Genomic DNA, 15,529 nt, shown 5'->3' with positions numbered 1-15,529 from the left:
GAGGGACTTTTACAGAAAAAAACTGCCCAAAGTCGCTTATAATAAGCAGACATGATCATGGCATTTCTGGCACAGGGACAAGTGCCCACCGCCCCCCAGGAAGAGGAGCACACTCTCCTCTAGAGCAGGGGTTCCCAAACTTTTTTGGCTCAGGGCACCCCTATGAATATTTGTTTTAATCCGAGGCACCCCTACATTATAATGTTCACTCCCAGCACCTTATATTTACAGCATATCGTCGTTGTTGGGTGGAAACCTTGTATGTCCAAAACCGTTTGTTTTGTATTTATCATCTATAAAATGTTCTAAACTAGTGAAAACAGCAGATCTACAAGCACACTGTGTGCTTGTAGATCGGCTAGAAGGCAGAGAAGGCAGAAGGCAGAGTAGGCACTGATGAGAGACGTGAATCACCCAGAGTTTCTTGTCTTAGTTTGTAAATGATGAATCTCTCTCTCTCAGTCAATGAAAGATTGACTGACACGCTGAATAGAGTGAAACGTTTCCCTGTCCTCAAATTGAAACAAATACATGCTAAAAAGAACGATGCATGTTTGAGTCATTTGAAACGATGCATTACACTTAAACTAAACTTGTTCCATTTTAGTCGACTAAATCAACAGTAGATTTAACCTAAACCCTGTTATGACTATGAGTCATGTGAAACTAAATAATAACGACTAACACAAAATCAACCAGTGCTGTCAAAATTAACACTAGAACAAATACAGACAGAATGTTGCCAGTGGCAGACAGACATCACAACATCTAATGCGGCAGTAATGCTGATCATTTATTTAGTAGAGAGGTAATCAGGAAAATATGTAATATTTACAGTGCCGAGGACGCATTAATCTCCGTCCTGGTGAGTACAACAATGAATAATTGATGTCACCAACATCACAACATGCTAAAGTACCACCACTTACTGGAAGTAATTAAAGAAATGCAATTTACATCCTTTTGTTAAGCGTTTCCACTGTGAGTGTGCAATCTGCATTTCAGTGTCATTGCGTGCGTGCATGTATATGTGTGTGTGTGTGTGTGTGTGTGTGTGTGTGTGTGTGTGTGTGTGTGTGTGTGTCCCCGTTTTTATTACCATGTGAGGACCAGATGTCCTAACAAGTATAGTAGAATTGGTGAGGACCGATAGCAGGTCCTAATAAGGATTAGGGTTAGGGTTAGGTTTAGGTTTAGGGTTAGGGTTAGGGTTAGAGTTAGGGTTAGGTTTAGGGTTAGAGTTAGGGTTAGGTTTAGGGATAGAGGTTAGGGTAAGGCCACCGGACTTGCATAAAAATAAATGGAAGTCTATGTAATGTCCTAAGTAGGTAACAAAAACGAGTGTGTGTGTGTGTGTGTGTGTGTGTGTGTGTGTGTGTGTGTGTGTGTGTGTGTGTGTGTCACCTGGCAATAAAACTAGCGGTAAAATATAATATTAAAACATAAAATACTTAAAAAAAATCACACCCGTGTGAACTGAGCGGTGGTTTACCACCCCCCCTTCCCCCCTGTGTGTGTGTGTGTGTGTGTGTGTGTGTGTGTGTGTGTGTGTGTGTGCGTGTGTGTGTGTGTGCCTGGTCTGGCCTGGCCTGAACAACAGCGCCCCTCCCTTAACATGTGTGGCCATAAAAGGTACTGCAGGCCTGCAGGCTACATACAGACACACACGCACACACGCACACACACACGCACACACACACGCATACACACACGGCCACGTATAGGAGACGGTGTAACCACCGCTCAAAAAGAAGCAATTTGCCGGCTTTTAGTGACAGAAAAAGACACACAAATGCTGTTAATTATATTGATAATTCTATGATTCATAACGGTTAATGGGAGTGTCCATATGGAGAAGAAGGCATGAGGACACAATGTCATAACTCATAAGCGCATGAAGCTCTGTCTACGCTGCATTACAGAGAAATGAGGGTGAGAGGACACAAGACACACGCACGCACGCACACACACACACACGCATGCACACAAATGCATTTGGGTCCCCATCCGTAATCAATGGAGGTACATTTATTGTAATCAAATTATACTCTTAGGAATGCAACAAAAAACATATTGAACTCAAGTCTCCATGGTGTGAGTAATAAATAGAAGAGAAAAAAAAAGGAAAAAAAAAATACTGGGTGAACTACTCCTTTAAGCATAACCCTAAAATCACATTTTAACCATGGAACAAACAAAACATATTTATATATATCTTGAAGGCCCAACAATGTCTACAGTATTTCTCAAATTCCACTGTACTTGTGGGGACATTTGGTCCTCACAAGTATAGTAACACACACACACACGCGCACACACAAACCGAGAATCTCTCCCTCTCTCTCTCTCTCCCTCCAGTGTTGTCAGTGTATGGCGTGCGAGTTGCTGTTTGTTTGCGGTTGTTTTGATGGCCGGTGCTTGTGTGTTTGGGCTGGGAGCGGGGCTAGTGTGAGCGTGCCACAGTGCAGGGGCTGATCGCGTGCCAAGTGCTCCCCGCGGGCCAGCTGTGCCTCCACTCTGCTCAGCCACCGTGAACGCCGAGGAGACAGAACACTCTCTCTGCTGCTACCACACACACACACACACACACACACACACACACACACACACACACACACACACACACACACACACACACACACACACACACACACACACACACACACACACACACACACACACACACACACACACACACACACACACTCCACTCTCTCGCTTTCCTACTCTCACCCTCTCTCTTCATACCCACTGCCCTCACCCACAGTGGCGGAAGAAGGCGTCCTACTCAAGATATTTTACTTAAGTAAAAGTGGCAATAAAACATATAGAAATATTCTGTAGAAACAAAGACCCAGATTTTAGATTTTTAAACAATAGCAGGTCTAAAAGGTCATAGCGTGGCATGAAGGTAAAAGGGTTTGGCATCAAAACATAATCAGTACCAAAAGTAAAAGCACTCAAATGTTCAAAAATAGATTTACTGTATGAGTATTACATATTTCCCATTTTCCTTGAATATGTCAATGAAGACGTACTCTGTTATGTAAAATATCTCTATTCATAGACTACTTAAGTTTAGAATTTGTAAAACCCACAAAAGTTTGAAAAATGGCTTGCCCGATCAACTATATAATATTATGTAAAAAGTTGACAATTACTTTCTCTTTTCATCTTCAGTTTGTGCTTTTACTGTATGTATTTTATGGGCATCCACGTGTACTTTTACTCAAATAGCTTTTTAATACAGACTTTTACCTTGAAACTTGATTTATTAAAGGTAGGGTAAGTGATTTCACTTCAGTTTCAGTTTTCATGTAGGTGACAGACAGGGGGCTTCTTCCAATCGTGATCAAGTGGGGGCAGGCCTTGGTGTGCGTAAGACCTGCCCCCAGTCAAACATGATTGGAGGAAGGCCCCACTCCATCTTAATTGGAGGAAAGCTTTTCTCCTCACAGGAGATAAGGCTTAACTAGTACTATCAGAACATAGACCCATTTAGTTATTATTTGAATTAAATGAAGTCACTTACCCTACCTTTAACGTATTTACATTTGCGTATTGTCGTATTGCTGAAGTAAAACAAACCAAGTACCTCTTCCACCACTATTCCATCACATTGAAACTTTGAAAAGCTAGCTTCAAAACCACAAAATTTGCTGCTAGAAATAGCATATAATATTACACACACACACACACACACACACACACACACACACACACACACACACACACACACACACACACACACACACACACACACACACACACACACACACACACACACGGCAAGGGTAACTTGGTGTTTACTGTCAATATTCCAGGATGACCTCCCACTTGGGTAATGACGCCCCCTGGCGATCATTCAGAGAAACTACTTCAGCTCCCGTACTAACGTAGGTAGGAAGGGCCTGTCACTCAAACCGGAGTGACCCGCCTCCAGGCTATATAAACCCCCGGAGGCGGAAGTAACATCCTCTTTTCACTGTGGGCGATAACACATTCAGATAAGTTGAAACTCAACCTTTGTATTATTATTCTCTATGCCCAAAAAGAAACGCTTGGATGTGACCGTCGGGGACGTCCCCCTCGACGTGAGCATCACCAAAACAGTCCAGACCTTCAGGCGAGAGTCGGACCTGAGCTCCTGTCAGAGCGAGGGTTCTGGTTCTGAATACTCTGGTTACACGGCCGAGGAGGAGGAGGACTCCGTCGAGGACGAGGGTTCTCGACTCACGGTCACTGTGAAAGGTAATGCCCCTGCGGATCCAGCACGTCAACTGGACGCCGCAGGGAGCTCCCAGGCCTCCTCAGGCACCACTGCCCCTCCACCCGCCAGTCAAGCGAGTGAAGCGGGAGCAGAGGACGTCGATTCTGCAGCAGAAATGCTGGATCATCTTACAGTCTACATGAGAGCTCTGGCCAGAGTTGGAGAGGAGTTGCCACCTCCTCTCCCCTCTGAAGAGGCCGAGGATGATGACGAAATGCCCGGGCAGGAGCCTTCGGTTCCCGCCCCGTATGTCCTCTCCAGGCTGCCGCTGGTGAAAGGTTTCACCAAGGCCCTCCATTCCTCATGGAAGACACATAAAGACCCCAGGAAGCTGCCTTTTTCTGTGTTGGATTTGGTGGGCGGTGCGGAGGCAGGCATGTCCACCTGCCCTAACCTGGACCACCTGTTGGCACAATCTTTTCTGAGTTCCGTCAGACCCCAGTACAAAGATGTAGGCACAGCTAAAAACGGGCCGTTTGTTGGCCCCGTCGGCACCAACCCGCCGGGGTTCACTGTCCTGGAGGACAAGCTGCAGTCGGACAGGGCTCGTAACGCCTACCGGTCCGCTGCTCTGGCCGCTAAGGACCTGAATCTGATCCAGCTCTTGCTCGCTTCCACCAAGGACCTGGTCAAAGGTCTGCCCACGGGGGAGCACACAGCTGAACTGAACACTCTATTTGACATCATGCTGAAGGTCAATTGGCATGCGGTTAAGTGGATGGGCAGGTCCATGGACTACAACCTCCAGTCTGAGAGAGCCCGCTGGCTCGACTATGTCGACCTCGAGCCTAAGAGGGACGTGGGCGAGAAGCCTCTAGGTCCTCGCGGGGAGATGTACAAGTCTCTCATAAACATGGAGAACAGTCCCACCACCCTCATGGGTGGGGGCTTGGAGCTGCTGCAGGGTAGAGTTACCTTCTTCAAGGCGGCTAAGGACATCGTCGAGTCCACCACAGTGCCACAGGATGAACCGCAGCAAGCTAGGAGGACGTCCCGCTCCTCCCGCGCCAAGGAAAGGGGCCGCTCTGCTTCTTTTAAGAAGCACTCGTCTTCCTCCAGGGGAGCCTCGGCAGCCAGGGCGCCTGACAGGCCCCGCAGCAAGGCTGTGGTTCCCGAGCGCGCTCAGCCGCGCCGCCCGTCCAAGGATGGCAGGCAGCAGTCTTCATACCGCGGTGGCCGCGGTAGGGGACAGCGCAAATGACACTCTGAAGAGGGGAATTGTGCTGGGGCGGGGGTCCGAGGTGTCTCTCGGTCCCCCTCCCCCCAAACGAGGGCGTTTTTCGGTACCCCGTGTCGGGGAAATGAAAATGTTGATTTTGATGCCTCCTGTGTCGACAATAAACATGTTGAAAGAGCAAAGTCTGTCTCTGTCCAACTCTCTCGCACTAGCACAGACGACCCCATCGTGCATGCCTCCTGTAGTAATGATGAAGTCCTGTCAGGACTCGATAATCAATCACAGGTTTTATCAGAAACCAGTAATGTTAATGTCAAACAATTATGTGGTTCCTCAAGCGCGCGAGTGGGATATCCCTCGCGTCGACATTATGAATCCTTTATGCATGCCTCCTGTAAGAATGATGGAGTCCCGTCAGGACTCTTTAATCAGTCAGAGGTTTTATCAGCAACCAGTAATGTTAACGTCAAACAATTATATGGTTCCTCATGCGCGCGAGTGGATTTTCCCTCGCGTGAGCGATGCTATGAATTTAACCTTGAGTCAGAAATTCTGTCGGCCTACTATGAGCCCGGGTCAAGGGACAAGCATAAAGGCCTTAGAGCAGGTATTAAACGTAAAAGTTCCTCTCCTGTCAGGGGAGAATGCTTTAGTTGTGGGCGAGTCTGTTTATCAGTCGAATCGCTTTGCTCTTCCTGTCGCTCTATCGAGCGAAAACCGAACGCTTCCGGTTTCACCGGATACGGATTCGCTAGCTCCCCGCTTCCGGTCCGGCCGCAAAAGAGCTCCGCTAGTCAAGCGGTACAATCAGAAGGTGTTCCCACCTTGCGGCCTATTGAACCCCTGCGCTCCGCATCCGGGTGTTCCGGATACGGATACGCAGGTTCCCCACTTCCGGTCCCGCCGCAAAATAGCTCCGCTAGTCAAGCGGTACAACCAGAAGGTGTTTCCGCCATGCGGCCTATTGAACCCTTGCGCTCCGCATCCGGTCGTTCCGGATACGGATACGCAGGTTCCCCACTTCCGGTCCGGCCGCCAAAAAGCTCCGCCGTCACGGAAGCACAGTGGTGGGGTTTCTCTCGCTCAAAACACGCTAGCACGCTGTGCGCGCCAGTGGAAGTTATGCAACCCGAGCCATTGGGTATTTCGAACGATAACCAGGGGTTACAGGTTACAGTTCGCAGATATACCCCCGCTTTCGAGCAGGGTTATTCATACCAGAGCACGTGGTTTAAAAGCAAGTCTTTTGAGAGAAGAGATCAGCTCATTGCTAAGCAAGGGTGCTATAGTGGAGCTGGACAGGACCCAATCCCGCATGGGATTTTGGAGCCGTTATTTCCTGGTGCCCAAAAAGGGGGGGGGGCTACGTCCCATCCTGGACCTAAAGGCACTAAACGTGTACCTGAAGAAGTACGTTTTCAGGATGCTAACAGTACCCACCATGTTACGGTCGGTCAGGCAAGGGGATTTCCACTGTTCAGTGGATCTGAAGGATGCTTATCAGCACGTCCAGATTTATCCCCCACACAGGAAATTCCTTCGGTTCGCCTTCGAGGGTCGCCTGTACGAGTATACAGTACTCCCTTTCGGTCTGTCACTGAGCCCGAGGGTTTTCGTGAAAGTGACCGAAGCAGCCATCGCCCCGCTGAGACAGCAGGGCGTCAGGTTGGCGACGTACATCGACGATTGGATGATTTCAGCGAGCTCCGCCCACGAAGTGGCGCGTCACACACAAGTGGTTTTGGCTCACCTGAAGGCCTTAGGTTTCATAGTCAACCACGGCAAGAGCATGCTGACTCCAGCAAGTCGTCTTACATTCATTGGGGTCCTTCTGGACTCATCCGACATGTCGGCCCGTCTCTCAGAGGAGAGGGTGGACAGGTTTCGGGAATGTCTCGACTCCTTTCAAGTGGGCCAGGAGGTCACTTACAGGAGTTGCATGGTACTGACGGGAATGATGGCTTCCGCAGTACATCTGTTGCGTTTGGGCAGGTTTCATATGAGACCTTTTCAAAGATGGATGTTATCCCTCGGGATCCCGCCCTCCTTGAAGTACAAGAAGGTTACGGTTTCCCCTTCCTGCGCGATCGCCCTGTCTCCGTGGCTGGTGGAGGGGTTCCTCACCAGCGGAGTCTCGATTGGCGAGGTGGTTTCCCACAAGTCGATCACGACAGACGCCAGTCTCAGTGGATGGGGAGCCACTTTCGAGGGGCGCACAGCGCAGGGGCTTTGGCCTCTGGAGATGAGGGGTCGTCACATCAACTATTTGGAGTTGATGGCTATACTCCTGGCGCTCAAGCATTTCGAGCCTTGGATTTTGCATTGTCACGTCCTGGTCAGGACAGACAATACGACGGCCATGTTTTATGTCAACAAACAGGGGGGCCTGTCGTCGTTGCCACTGGACCGTCTGGCTCGAGAATTGACGGTTTGGTGCTTGTCGCGCCTCAAGTCGATCAGGGCCTCACACGTCCCAGGTCTCCTCAACAGCGGAGCAGATCTCCTGTCCAGGGGAGGTCCTCGCTACGAGGATTGGTCTCTCCACCCCAGGGTGGTGAGCCAGATTTTTCGCAAGTTTGGTCAGCCAGTGGCGGACCTGTTTGCGTCAGCGGAGAATACGAAGTGTCCGTTGTTCTTCGCGGTGAAGGGCAGTCCTCCCTTGGGGTTGGACGCCTTAGCGCACACGTGGCCGAGAGGTCTACTGTACGCGTTTCCCCCCTTCGACTTAATCCGACCCACTCTGGAGAGAGTCAGGAGGTTCGGTCTGGAGATGCTCCTGGTGGCTCCCTACAAGGGCACGTGGAGATCGGCGATCGCCCCTCTCCTTTGCGAACCGGGTTGGCAGCTGCCTCAGTGCAGGGACCTGTTGAGTCAGGCCAGGGGGGAGATCTTCCACCAAGACCTGCAGGTCCTAGACCTGTGGGTTTGGCACGTGAAAGGTTAAACCTGCTGGCAGCCGGTTTTTCTTCTGAAGTGGTTGATACCATTCAGAGTGCTAAGGCGCCCTCTACGAGGGCGTCTTATGATGGAAGGTGGAATGCCTTTGAGGACTGGTGTGAGTCGCGTGTTCCACCTGTGGTGGCTCATGTGGCGTCAGCCCAGGAAATTCTGGAATTTATGCAGAACCGCTTGAGAAGTGGTCTAGCATTTTCTACCCTTAGGGGGTATTTGGCGGCTATTAATGCCTGTCACCTGGGGGTGGCGGGCAAGGCACCTTCTAAAGTCCCGGAGGTCATCAAGTTCATGCAAGGAGTTGAACGTTTGAGGCCGGTGACTAGGTCTTTGTTCCCAGTTTGGGATCTGCAGGTGGTTCTAGGGGGCCTATGTCGGGCTCCCTTTGAGCCGCTTGTAGGGATGCATTTGAAACTTTTGAGTTTCAAGACGGCTCTTTTGCTGGCTTTGGCCACGGCTAAAAGAGTTGGTGACCTGCAAGCTCTCTCGGTGTCTGCGGAGTGCATGCAGTTTATGAACAATGATCTCAAGGTGTTGCTCAAGCCTCATCTTAAGTTTGTTCCTAAGAACATGGTGGTTCCTAAGGAGCCTGTTGTTCTTCTGGCTTTTCATCCTCCTCCGTTTGTCTCGGTGGAAGATGAACGGCTGAATTGCCTTTGTCCTGTCAGGGCATTGAAGGCCTACTGTGACAGGACTGCTGGTTCTAGAGCTTCTTCTCAGCTCTTTGTAGAAATGGGCAATGTTCTTGTCAGAAAGCCGGTGTCTAGACCCACTCTTTCGAGGTGGATTGTGGATGCTATTAGGCTGGCTTACTCTAGTGCGGGTGTGGAAGTGCCGGCGGCACTTAAAGCCCATAGCACTAGAGGTGTGGCTACTTCGTGGGCACTGGCAAAGGGAGTCTCCGTTCAGGAGATTTGTGTTTCGGCGAATTGGTCTTCGCCTTCTACCTTTGCAGCCTACTATCACCTGGATATCGAATCCTCTTCGCTAGCGCATTCGGTTCTGGGTGCAGTTGCCTCCTCTACGTCATAGAGGAGTCGGATCTTCCCCTCCCACAGGTGGGCATGTAGCCACCTGGGGTACTTTGGGGGGACCCTGTGTTTTCCTTATATAGTGTGTCTTACTTATAAGGCGGACTTGTCCTTTTCATTTAGTTGAATGAGGCGGACTTCGGTCTGTCAGGGTCTCTCTTTATTTTCTCATGCCTTCACACCCAGGTCCTGTGGGCCTGGGACCTTCTGGGTGATGGGTCACGCCCGTTTGGGCTGTGCTCACCCGTATGAGGGGTGTGTGGGGGTATGAGAGTAGGTTGTGGCTTAGAGGGGAGTTTAAGAATCCCAAGTGGGAGGTCATCCTGGAATATTGACAGTAAACGGTAGGTTCCGTACGGAACCATTGTTTACTTAGATATGGAAGGATGACCTCCCACGTAATGCCCCTCTGTTTCACTGAATGTGGCAGAGAGTGGTATTAAGAGGATGTTACTTCCGCCTCCGGGGGTTTATATAGCCTGGAGGCGGGTCACTCCGGTTTGAGTGACAGGCCCTTCCTACCTACGTTAGTACGGGAGCTGAAGTAGTTTCTCTGAATGATCGCCAGGGGGCGTCATTACCCAAGTGGGAGGTCATCCTTCCATATCTAAGTAAACAATGGTTCCGTACGGAACCTACCGTTCTCCCCCCCTCCCTCTCTCCCCCCCCCCCCCTCCCTCTCTCTCTCCCTCTCTCTCTCTCTGTGTGTAGTAACCTTCACTCTGCTTTTCATTCCTCTCCTCCCTTGTTATCTATTCACTTCCCTGTCCTCTTTTCTTCCCCTTCTATTTCCCGTCCCGTCCCCCATTCCCCCAAACCTCTCCCAGCCCCCAACGACCCCTCAGTCTTTCTTATTCACGTCTTGTTTCGTCGTGAATCATCTCTAGATAGAATTAACATTACAAGGTGAGGTCAGGTCTGTCTCTTGTTAATTTAATATTTCTTCCATAATATGATAATAATACAGTTGTTGTTAAGCGTATTGGCCAAGTAGTCCTCTGCATTTAATCTCTTAAATGCCAAGGGCTTTAAACAAAGTTACATTAGCATATCTACAAGCTCACCACGTGTTCTACTTTTATTTATGTAGAAGCTTTTTGATGATTGCTTGTTGAGCACCAGACATAATTTCCACTTAATCACTCAAGACTGACGTTATTCAGCATGACTGATTTTAACATCCATGTTGAGAATTACAATTTGCAATTTTGGCGTTTAGTAGATGTTCGTCCAAAGTCTATAAGATCAGAGTAAATGGCATGAAAAGTAGCTGCAGCTTGGGAGGGAGAAGGGCGTCTTAGGCCACGTTTACACAGTAACAATCAGAAGTCAGAACAGAAAGCGACAAACTACCAGTCCCGCTCCACTGTTTTTTTACACCAATGTAATAGCTTACACCATGATGCACACGTCAATTGCATTGGCCAAAAGCCAGAGTCATACTTACACCTACAATAGCCCACCTACAAGCACACAAGGTGTCACTTTATACCCTGTATATAGGCCTACAGTATAAAAGGACACAATGTGACATAGCTCTGTCTACACAATGCTGTACCCCCTCCAACTGTATATATGTTCCGCATTTTCAACTGTTTTGATTTGACACTTGCTTTGGCAATGTAAACTTATGTTTTCTCATGCAAATATGGCTCCTTTGAATTGTGTGCTTGCAGAGCTCTCGGCGCGCAACATCATCGGACGAGGAAGCATACATTAGGGCTTGAATCATATTTGTCTGAGCGTATCTAGGTCGCTGCTTAGCTTAAAATGCATTTGAAAGACATTTTGAAATCAATGTAGACTTTCGGGAGACATAAAGTCACAACTCTACTGTGGCATTCAAAGATTGTGGAATAGGAAGAGACATTCTGTGTCAGCTGTGCAGTAAGTGTGCAGGAAAGGGTGTAGGGGTGGATCATGTCCTGAGGGTTAAGGTGGTGCCTTTCCCTTGACTGACTTGTACGACTTGAATGTGTTGCAGGCAGCCAACCACAAGTCAGTGAAGGGAACACAGAAGGGCAGAGACATTTTATGGGACAATTTGGGGAGGTTGAAGAGCAGCGTGGATCAGTGGAAGGGGTTTGAGTGAGCGTGCATTATGCATACTTTATGCCTTGGGAGAGCTCGCTCATTATGAGAGCTCTGATTGAGTTTGTAACCTCCTCACATTAAACGAGGTGAAGGAGGACAGGCTGGACAAACACTCTCACTTCTACGAAACCTAAAGCAGCTCTTACTAACAAGACGTCACATTTGCAGCTGTGTCAGTAGCCCTGAAACGTCAACGTTTGACTTGACGGAACACCATGGCACAATGCCTAACACCCTAAACCAAAAACTAACCAAGGCCCTATAACCTCACAAAAACTATGCCTAACTATGCCTAACTATGCCTAACTATGCCGTTCTCTCCGTTCTAATGACAGTGACTGGAGATGGGGTTTGAAGGACAACTGCTTTGAGTTGCTATTGTTGTGTACACACAACAGAAAACAAGCATTATATTTCAAGAGCGAGAGATCACAGTAGTCATCCTTAAGAATTCTTCCTCCACAATTGAAGGAAAAGGGCATTTAATAGTTTGATGGAATGCATTTTTACACGTGAGTGCAGGGACCACTTCTCCATTGCATCTTAAGAGCGGTGGGGTTCATTTGGCACAGGCCTGCGTGCGCATACATTTTTCATATCAGTGTGACGTTGTCTGATAAGGCGTCTATTGGCATAACGACTAAATTGGGGAGAAAAAGAGGTGAAAACCAAAAAAGAAGATATTTAGTGGAAATATGCATACAAAAGTGAATTTGATGTTGAACGTGAACACTTGGGGGCAGCCATTGCCATTGCCTGGGACCTAAAATGGCGATCCCCCTGGCTGGCAAAGTAACTCTGGGCTCAAGACCACTTGCTTGGATGCTGAGTCGCCATGTCTACTCCTCATTAACATTAAGCCCTAATTACTGGCCTCATTAAAGCCTGGAATTAGCAGCAAACACTTTGGGCCTCCTCTCCTCTCTCTCCACGCTTAATCGTTAAGCAAATGAAGCGTAGCGGGGCGGAGGTGATTACGATTGAGACGTAAGCACCGTGGAACCTCCAACTGTCTCCGCTTACCTTAAGAAAGTGCTAGATAGAAAGAACCGGAGCTCCGCTCGTCCAAAATAGTGTTTTGTGCGTGTGCGTGCCTATAGAAAGAGAGACACTCACACTGTGTCACTCACGATGTGCGTGCACGTGCGCATGCTTGTGCATGGACATCACAATCCTGTCTTAATGTAACTCTTGAGAATGCACAGAACGTAGTAATGTAACCACAGAGACCCAATTAACACTCAGGATTTTAGTGTGTGTGTTTGCATGGAGGTCAATTGCCAGATGTTCTTTCGTGGTCTGCAGTGTGCGTGCGTGCGTGCGTGCGTGCGTGCGTGCGTGCGTGCATCTCAGTGCAGCAGTAACAGCTGCTTGCCCATAAGGTCAGTTACATTCACAGCCATCAAGGAAGGCTGATGAGTGAACACTTCAAATGCACCAAAGTAAGTCACCTCAACTTCATTTGTACATCTCTGTAAACCTTCTCTCATTTCTAGGGACAGTATTTCGAACAATGGACCCTTTTTTTTTGCTCTGCACTTTTTATTAGTTTTATTAGTATTTAAGAATGATTGCATGTCTTTGACTTAGTGGACACTTATGTATATACAGTATATGTATATGTGTATATATATTTTTGGCACTGCACTGAGTAGCTAGTTCCTAATGTATGAATGAATGGACCATTGTAAGCGATTTGAGTTCGCAAATTGCTTAGAAAAGCGCTATAGAATTGTAATCCATTATTGCGACGGTCAGGTCGCAAGTTACTATGAAAAGCTCCACCGGCTGTCTGTCTGTCCGTCCGTCTGTCTGCCCCTACTCTTATCTCCGCCACCGTTGCCCCTATCCATGCCAAACTTTGCACACATACTCCTTGGCTGGCAAATCACAACCTCCCCCCCTGATTTCTCAACATGGCCCTCTTCTAGTGCCACCATCAGGCTGATTTTTGCAAAACACATTTTTGGACACTGCATGCTCCTACAGATGTTGGCCTAAAATCACACAAAGCGGTACACACTACACAGTATCTCTAAAGTCATGTCATCAACATGGATCTGTCCCATTTCCCATATTCCCTCCTGATTGGCTAGGATTGCCTTTTAAAGTTTGTGTATGCGACGTGACAGTCGCTTATCTCCCGATTAGGGAGTCTTACTGGTAGTAGGCTACTTTGAGTATTATAATTTTTTTTGTATATTTTCTTGACACTCTGGGCGACTGGATAATAAAGGTATCTATCTTAACACCTTCTAAGCCTGGCCGTACTCCCTCGGACTTCCTACTGGGTCCCATCAGCCACGCCGTCTATTCCCGGACTTTTGATATAAATTATAATAAAAAAAAAAAAAACATCGGAAATTCTTCTCTGTGTCTTTTTGGAGCGATCTGAAAGGGTTAATATGCTCTGACAGTCATTTTCTGGTGCTGGGTGTGATACTCCTAATATCCAGCAGGCCACGCCGTTGACTCACATTCTGGATGGATGGCTGGCCAGGAGGAGCCTCATCCTCTCCCCAGTGTTGAAACTCAGCAAGAAGCTCAAACAAGATGGCTGGTCTTTGTCTCTGTTCGTGGATCGCGGTTTCAATCACGTTCGGGCGCCGCTTCTCTATCGCTCCTTTCCCTGCTTCGCCGCACGTAAACGAATGGAATTGATCTCCCCTCCGCCTCGCCAAAGTAAGATCGCCGACCTCTGCAGGATGAATATGTACGCTGTGTCGAGCACTCCAGTACGTGTTGTTATCATGTGGGCTTTGTTTTTTTAAAACATGTTTGTAAATAAATGGCTTATTTCTTCGGCGCTACCTCTGTTCAGAGGGTTCTGCCGCGGCTTGCAACGTGTTAATGTGATAGTTATTTGTAAAAAAGAAAAAAAGAAAAAAAAAAGAAAAGGGGAAAAAAGCTTTAAATAGATCGACATTCTAATAGGAATCTTTGTTATAGAGATTGTTTGTTGATTTTGATGTGAATATTGATTAAAATCCGGGGTAGAAGAGGAACATTTGCAATTGTGAGCTTCGCTCCATCCTACAATGGACGTACAGTATATGACACGTTGCAAACGTTTGCTTATTTTCTCCAAATGTCCTATTCCTATTATGGCATGCCCAGAAAGGGCATTCAAGCCTTAAATGGCTTCAGGGGCCACATTTAACAATGGAAACAAACGTCACATCCTCCTGACTCTCAAGACCCTCAATCAAGAAAGGGAAAATGGTAAATGGTGCATTTCTAGCACCTTTCTCCAAAGCACTTTACAGTACATTTCACAATTCCCCCATTCACACACACATTCACACACACATTCACACACTGATGGCGGAGAAAGCATGCAAGGCACCGACCTGCTCATCTGCAGTAGGCAGGCGTTCAGTGTCTTGCTCAAGGGCAGTTTGACATGCGGCCAGGAAAATTGAAACAGAAACCTTCCGATTCCAAGGAGCTGGGAAAAGTACCACACACACACACACACACACACACACACACACACACAGAGAGAGAGAGAGAGAGAGAGAGAGGAGGTCAAAATCAAACAGCTCTTTCATTGGTAGATGTTCCAATGTCACCACCTTCAATAGGTAATATGGGATTGATTGCTTGGTTGATTCTTCTAAGAGAATAAACAGGGGAATTAACCTGGAATAGAGTGTGCTGACGCGCACGCACGCACGCACGCACGCACGCACACACGCACACACGCACACACGCACACACAAATTAATTCCAAGCCGACATGCATCCCATATCCCCTTGTTGTGAGCTTGTAAATGAGCAATTACGTATAAATGAGGCATAAATCCCAAACCTTAAACCTAACCTCTAAACACCTAATCCTATAACCCCAAGTCTGAACATTTTAGATACAATATAAAACATAAAACAACCCTTTGTGGGGACCAGGGAAATTGTCCTCACAATGTCTATTTCTCAAATGTTAGTACTATAATAATACCAGTAAGACACCTAAGGGCGAAACGCGACCTCGTGCAGTGTGGTTGC

Source organism: Nannobrachium achirus (assembly GCF_963921795.1).
Source record: "Nannobrachium achirus genome assembly, chromosome: 22".
In the NCBI taxonomy this organism is placed as follows: Eukaryota; Metazoa; Chordata; class Actinopteri; order Myctophiformes; family Myctophidae; genus Nannobrachium; species Nannobrachium achirus.
Note: the sequence above shows the minus strand (reverse complement) of the source record.